We start from the raw sequence: 8,235 nt of genomic DNA on the forward strand, positions 1-8,235 counted from the left end.
CCCTTTTCATGAAAGTTGACTCAGTCGTACTCTCTTTTTCTTCAGTCTATGGTTATACATCAGTGCAAGGAATAAAATAAAATGTACTTTTATTCTGGTTGACAGTAGTCTCAACTAAAATTTAGTTCCTCTTACTAAGGAGAAAAGAGAAAATCACATTCTTTCTAAGCATATGTGGAATATGAACAAAAATTGTTCATCCGTTCCATCATAAATCTAGTCACAACAAATTCCAAAGGATTGAGAACCACAAAAAAGATGTTTCACACTCATAAAAATTAAAATGCAAGATGTATAGCAATGAAAACTCCTATATTCCTGGTGGAAGTGTAAATTTGTTTAACAATTCTGAAAACCATTTTATTATTATCTAGTTGAATTGAATATCTACAACTTCCAACTTAACAATTCTATTCCTAGTAGAATCTCTTGAATATATTCACCAGGTGACATGTGCTGAAATGTTCACAATAGCATGCTACTGGAAAAAAATATTTCAACAGTAATAGGAAATATGAATAAATCATTTTGCATAGCAGTCACATCTACAAGGATAAACTTTGAAAACATGATGCATCATATTAATATAAAAGTCACTTAAACAATATAAAGGTTATGAGACCATTCATATAAAGAAAACAGGCAAAAATAAACAATTATTCAGTGATGTAAATATGTACTGCTTTTAAAAATTAATGAAAAGTAAAAATAACAAAATCAGTGAAAAATATTACTTTTACTTTGGGGAAAAGAGAGAGAAATAAAGATTATGAGAGGAACACAGGAGAGTTACTCAGTGAAATTACATATGTCAAATTGAGGGCCCTAGGTAATGTGAAAACTATGTATACGTTAAACAAATGTATGCATTAGCACTTCACTGGAAATTAATGTACTTGAAAATGTATGTAAATATGCTCTAATTAAAAGAAACTTACTGGAAACAATGTGATAAAGTTTTGAAGTAAAAAAATAAAAGACAAAGAAATGCACAGTAAGTATAAATAGGTAGAACTTAATTATGAAACAGCCTGACATTTAATATTTAGATGACTTAAGTCATTAAAGAGACATTATATAATAATACGAGGCAAAATTTATAAATACATGACAATCCTCATTCTGTATGGAGCATATAACACAGGCAATGAAGCAAAACTGTTAGAAAGGCAAGGAGAGATGTTTTTCAGTATTTTATGCATTTATCGATGTTTCCCCAACATCTAAAACAAGGCTTGTAACACTAGGCATTCAAATTTGCTTTCTTTAACGAATAGAAGAAATAATTATTACGGAACACTTATAAAAGCTGTTAAATGCAAAGGAAGTTACTATAGAATGGAAGGAATTGAATAATTCCAGAATACATACATACATGTGTGTGTGTGTGTGTGTGTGTATGTGTGTGCGTGTATGTATATACATGCCTATATGTACACATATGTAAACACATTTGTACATATACATAGACACATTTGTACATATATTTCTACATCTAATTATCTGTAAATAAGTTATCTAGAAAACAACCACATTTCATACCAGACTACCTATGATTAGTAACATGGCGTACCCTGGATTGCCAGAAAGATGAACAAATGGGTCCTAGAGCAAATTAAGCCTGCAACATCGCTGGAGGCATAAATGACAAAACTAAAGCTGCATTACCTCAGACACATCATGGGGAGGCCAAGGTTCTTTGGAAAAACAGTAAGGCTGGGAAAAACGAAAGGCAGCAGCAAAAGAGGAATTACAAATCTGAGATAGATGGACTATATAAAATAAGCCATAGTCATGAGTACAGGAGCTGAGCAGGGCTGTGGAGGATAGGTCACTGTTGACACCACTCATTCACAGGGTCACCAGGAGTCAGGACACACTCAGCAGCACTCAACATATTCAGAGGAAAATGTAAAGACTTAATTGCTTCCCTTATTCAATGAAAGAAAAAACTAAAACTAAAATTATTTTATTTTTTAAGGAAACTAGAAAGTGGAAATTTTAGAAACAGTTAAAGATTAATAATTAGAAAAAAAAGAAAATAAGTATAATCACTGGTTTTCTGAAGGTGAGAATATCATTTCAAAGTTTTGTGAGATGAAGAAACAAGAAAGAAGACATAAATATTAATGGAAAGTAAAATAGATATAACCATAGAAGATTAAAATAAATGACACAACTCAGTAATTAAAAACCTTGAAAAATTATGGTAATTGAATAATTTATTAGTTAACTAAAATACCGGCATTTACAAAAAGAATAATTGTAAAATATAATAGGAAAACTTAAAAAATAGATTTAAAATCTGTTATTACAAAATACACTGGATAACATAATTGTGCAGCTGAGTTTTATATGAAATTTACATAGTCAATCATTCAAAATATGGAAAAAAATCTTTAAAGATACCTGATTTGTTTGATGTACCTGCATAAATTCTACAAAAATATAATAAACAAAAAATAAATTATAGACCTGCAAAAATAATTCAAAACTAAAATATACTAAAATTAATATCAGAAACTAGATCACAATTTTTGCTATGGCTACCACAGGTCTATAGCAATTGCAATAAAAAACAAAATAATAAATATGTCTAACATAATATTAATTTACACTAACATACAATATTTAAACATAACATTTAAATATTAATAAAGACATTTTTTAAATAAAATTCTTGAGAATAAAACACACTGTATACCTGGTGACTATGTAATGTACTTTTTAAAAAAACTAAAATACTCAGGGACCTACTACAATCCTTAAAGTGATTGAATATGAGGTAATACTGAGTATAGCTGTTCTCATAAGCAATAAACACTTAAAATTGAAATGTGGAAAGTGTTTTATACATAATGGAAACAAAAAACATAAAGCACCTTGGGAAAAGTTAACGAGAAAGACACAGGACATATATAGTATATAAAACTGTAGTGACTGAAAGACATACATCAAGATAGGACAAATAGAAATATGTAATACATTGAATAAAATCTAATGTCATAAAAATATAAATTTTCTAAAATTTGCACACTGTACTACACTAAAAGAATTAGTACACCAATTTATTTCCATAGGTATCCCTCCACGGTTACTATACTAAAAAATTAACTTTGGTATCATTTGAGGACATGTTAATGTCAACTGGCATAAATATGACAACTGGCAGTGAGAGTAGTTGCCTAATGCACAGAATGGTGTGTACCATGACCTCGATCTATGACATAGTAGCTATTAATCAAAAGGTGTTTGAATGAATGGTTTTGGAAAATAATGTTTTAGGAGTTTCAGGCTATTTTTAATATTTGGACACTACTAGAATTTATGAAATAGTTATTTTGAAAACAATATTTTTGTTTCACATATAATAATTGTCAGATACCCTGTTCATTACTGTCATCATTCCCTTGTTGTCACCCAAGAAGTAAATAGCAGGTATGCAAGATATGGAATCTTTCCAGAATCCTGTTTTCTTTTTTTAATTGTCATATAAAGACTATTATTGGAATACAATACAATTTGATATGCATGTATTTTACTTTGTCAGCAAATGACATGTCAACTGCTTTGATTCTTTTTTTTTTAGAGCATTATCCAGTTTCTAAAAAATTTATCTGCCAGTATTTGAGGTCCGTAGGCTAAGGCATATCTTCATCACCAACTAATGTGGTACTCACTCTCTCAGCAGACATGAGCACAAACGATGGAGGATGCCTCCACATCTGTCTCCTCCAGGTGGCAGTTGTGCTTTCTTCCCCACTGTTTTCTTCATTAACACTAATGTAGTCTTTTCAGAACTGGCAACTGTTTTGCAAAATTTGAACATTTTTTCCCCTTAGAGGAATAGATCTGAGAATTTGTAGGACTGATTAAAATTTTAAAAAATAGTTATAGAATAAGTTTCTTGGCCTCACAGATACTGCTCTCTCTTTCTCAATCTGAGAATATATAGTTTCCTGGCATGAACTCAGCACTGTAAACAAATCTTCATTCCAAGAAACCTCATTCCATAAGGAATTTGGATTTGTAGCTTGAGAAATAAAATATGTATGTTCTTTTACAAAATCAAGGAAGTCTGAATCTTATCCTAGGATGAAACATACCCTGCCGTCTCTATCTTTTAGTCCCTGACATATATACAGGGTATACATGCTGTTGCATGTAAGAGATAATAACTGTGTAGTCTTCATGTTAAGAAATAAAAGTATTTAAAACTTAAAAAGAAATGGAAAAGGGATTTTCTACACTCCTTTTTTGAAAAAAAAATAGAAGAATCGATATTCTTTAATTTTTATTTATTTATTCTTTCACTCAGGAAATAATTCCTGAGTTCCTTCTATATTCAAAGGACTGTGCTAGTTGCTAAGGTGATCAAATACTGTTTTTAGAAAATTTAGACTTTAGTAGGACAAATTATATGTTTTACATAGTTCTTATATGAAGTGGGCAGTAATAACTTTAAAAGGAATGCCAACTGAAGGGAGTTAATGAGATAATTCTCATGAGATGGACTGATCTGCAGTACACAGCTTCTAAAATGGTTCCCTCTTGGAATTGTTACGATTCTGTAATTCTCTCTCCTTATGTGTAGGTTAGGCCTAGTATCAAGCTTCTATCCAAAAGCATACAATGGAATGCCACTTCTAAAATATAGTTATAAAAGACTCTGACTTCTATTTTGCTCACGTTCTCTCAAACACTTCTCCCTTACTTGTTCTGCTAAAGAACCACAATGTTATGAGAGCCCCAGGTGGCAAAGACCTGAGGTCATCTTCTGGCCAGCAGCCAGCAAGGAACTGAATACTTCAGCCCATGAGGAACTGAATGTCAACAAACATGTGAATGAACGTGGGGGAATGGATCCTTTCACAAGGAAGTCTTGAGATGTCTGCAGTCCCCATGGACACCTTGACTACAGCCTTGTTAGAGACTCTGAGCCAGAGGTCAGAGTTGTGGCTGGATTCCTGACCCATGAAAACTACGAGATAAAAGATGTTTCTTGTCTTAAGACACTGTTTGGGGGTGATTTGTAAGCAGCAGTAGATAAGTAATACAAAGCTTAAGCAGTACTTAGAGGAAGAATTTGTTAATTCAAATAATAATCTTTAGATAAATTCTATATGTTAGGCATTAGGTACACAATAAAGGACAAAGCAGACAAAGGCCTATGCTAATCAACATTAAGGTATGCTAACAAAATACCCAACATCAGTGTAGATAATTATTTAAGTTGTGCTAGGATCAATGAAAAATGTGCAGTGTGCAGAGAGTGTGTCAAATAAGGGTGCCCCATCTAGGCTGGAAAGTACGTAATGACTTTCCTCAAGAAGTTTATAGATAATGCATTAAAAAAAATGGGTAGGAAAGAGAAAATAGCAGTTGGGATAAGGAGTAGAGAATTTTTCTTATAGAGACATGGAAGCACGTGTAAAGACCCTGGTGCTGGAAGCTGGTATGACCAAGACTGACATGTTGAGTTTCATAGAACTTTAAGTTCTTGGAATTGTTTTCTAAGAGCAATAATAAGATATTGAGGTTTAAGCAAGGACACTACATAATCACATTTGGCATTTTGTAAAGATCACTCTAGTTACCTTATGGAGAAAGTGTGGGTACTGGGGGACCTGTTAGGAAGCTGAGAAATAATGGTGGTTTTATCTCAGGTGTCTGTGATGGGTATAAAAAGTAGAGAGGGAATTAAATACTCTATAGAATATAGTCAGTAAGAAATTATAAAATACTTAGATTTTATAGAGACACAAAATAATTACTAAATATAAATGTATTTTGTTTAATCAATCAGAAGTACTTAATAATGCCTTGTAGTACATAAAAATATTCTTCACATATTTGGAAATATGCATAATGGCAGAAAGGTAAAAAGGGATTGATTTTACTCTGCTATAAATTTCACTAGTATAATACTATTTTATTCCTCTGGGGAAAAAATGGTTATAATAACTTTAAGGACTTAATTTCTACCAAAAATTAACTAATGATGTTTATATTTTTAATGATCTTCATTCCTTTCAACTGTTTCATTTTTGTTGTTGTTGTTGTTAGCAAGGCTACAAAGATAGACACAAATTGAAACACTTTTTTTTTTTTCAAATTCATGTGAGGATGAGATAAGTACATCATATATAACAGCAAAATAATTTCTCTTTTCTTTTCCAACATTTCTTCCAGAAAGATCAAAGTTCAAGTTATCAGTGATGTAAAATGATATAGTGCGAGACATATTAAGAAGTGAAATCTGTCAATGGATACTAGAAGGAAAATCACCTTCCACTTTAACACAATAGATTCTAAGATGTAACCTAGTCTAATCACGCAAAGGAAAACTTTCCAACCTAACTTTGTATAAAGAATAATAGTGCATATTATAGGATATTTCATATTATTGTTATACAAAAATATTATAGTCACATGAAATAATTTCCAGACCACATCTTTGATGATGAGACCAGAATTTTTTTTCTACCTTATTGTGCAACTATAAGAGTCATGTAGAGGGAATTAGAAATAGCATATTTTACCCTGATATGGTATTTAGCTTTTCATCTTATACTCAACCTCAGATAGATAAATAACAACTATAACTTTTCTCTAGTTAGATCCTATGTTGTAAAGATCAACTTATGAAAAAGAACATACTACAAAATGCAGGTTGATACCATGGCTATTATAAAGTATTTTAAAAGATAACATGTATCCAATTCCTCTGCAGAGGACTATGAAATTATTAGCTTTCCTAATGTACATACCTTATCTGTGGCAACTTTTATAGAAGAATCATACTTAATCATGCCCTCTTAATATGCTAAGAGACAGCATCTAGAAATTGGACTTCATTTTGAGTTTAATACTACCTTTCACTCGAAATTCTGTAATTCTCTTAATGAAAGCACATTTTGTTTTACCAAACGCTGGCTCCTTCCCAGGAGTCTAGTTCTCTGCCTTCATTTAATGATTATTGGGCATAATTGTTCAGGTTTCACTGATTAGCGTCTGTCACCTTGACAGCCGTTTTAACCTTATTCTGATAAAGGGCAAATACTGTCTCATCATCTTTGGGTTATTACACTTGGTTCATACTCAGTGATTATTGACTCTTTACCACCAACTCAGATTTAAATAAAAGGCCACTTACACCATATTAGACAATCCATGCTTTAATTTTATGAAGGTCATACTTATGTCAGAAGCTGTTAAGCTATCAACCTAGACTCCAAACATCTGTTCAGGGTTAGCATTAAATAGATCCTTAGAAATCCACAGTAGAGATAGAATAAAATTGTATATGAAATTAAAAAAAAAATTAAAATATATTACTATTGTGTCAAATACTATTGAAGATAAAGCTTTTTAAAAATTATATTTAGAGGATTGTTCTAGTCACTACAACTCAGAGTGAATAGACATTTGATAAACAAAGAAGGATGATTTTATTCTTTTTTCTTCACCACCTAAGGAGTTGTAATAAAACAAAAATAAAAATTAAACTATAAGAAGAATATTCATAAATATATTTTTAATAAATTTGTGATGCCATATTTTACCTAATACCTTAGAGAAAACATTTATGCCATGTTCTTTCACATGATAATATAGTTCTGTAATACTGCCAAAAACACTAAGGAAGTCAGTCAAATATTATCTTCTTCCTCAAAGCTTGGCAGAGGGTAGTCTTCTCTATTCTTAAAGAGGAAAGCCTGCTATTGAGATGTCTGCCTTTGTCATTTACAGGCTGGTCTACTATTGTGAATTGTTACACAGTGAAGCTCTTAAGTGGAGAACAACTAATAGAGAAAAGATAAAACAGGCCACTTGTTCTTACAGCTGAGCTACCATTGAATCACTGTTTCTTATTTTGACAAATTAATCTATTATAGTTTCCACTTGCTGTTATATTATCCTGCATAACAAAATTGAACCATGGGCATTTTTATATCCTTTTCACAGAGAAGACAAGATCATAAGACCTCAGAAATTTACCCAGATAGTAAGGGCCAAAGCCAGAATTTAACTCAGGCTGATTTGGTCACTAATAATGTGAAATTGGTGAAACTATCATTTTTATTTTTGTTTTTGTTTTTATTAAGTCTCTAATAAATTCTCTTTCTTAAGGAAAAAAAAATACATTATTAACTGGGCTTGTCAAAACTGAATGAAGTACACTCTTTCCTCGAAGTATTCCAAGATACGAATTTCTGTCTCAGATTATTTATC

The sequence above is a fragment of the Pteropus vampyrus genome, unplaced genomic scaffold, assembly GCF_000151845.1.
Source record: "Pteropus vampyrus isolate Shadow unplaced genomic scaffold, Pvam_2.0 Scaffold155, whole genome shotgun sequence".
Classification (NCBI taxonomy): Eukaryota; Metazoa; Chordata; class Mammalia; order Chiroptera; family Pteropodidae; genus Pteropus; species Pteropus vampyrus.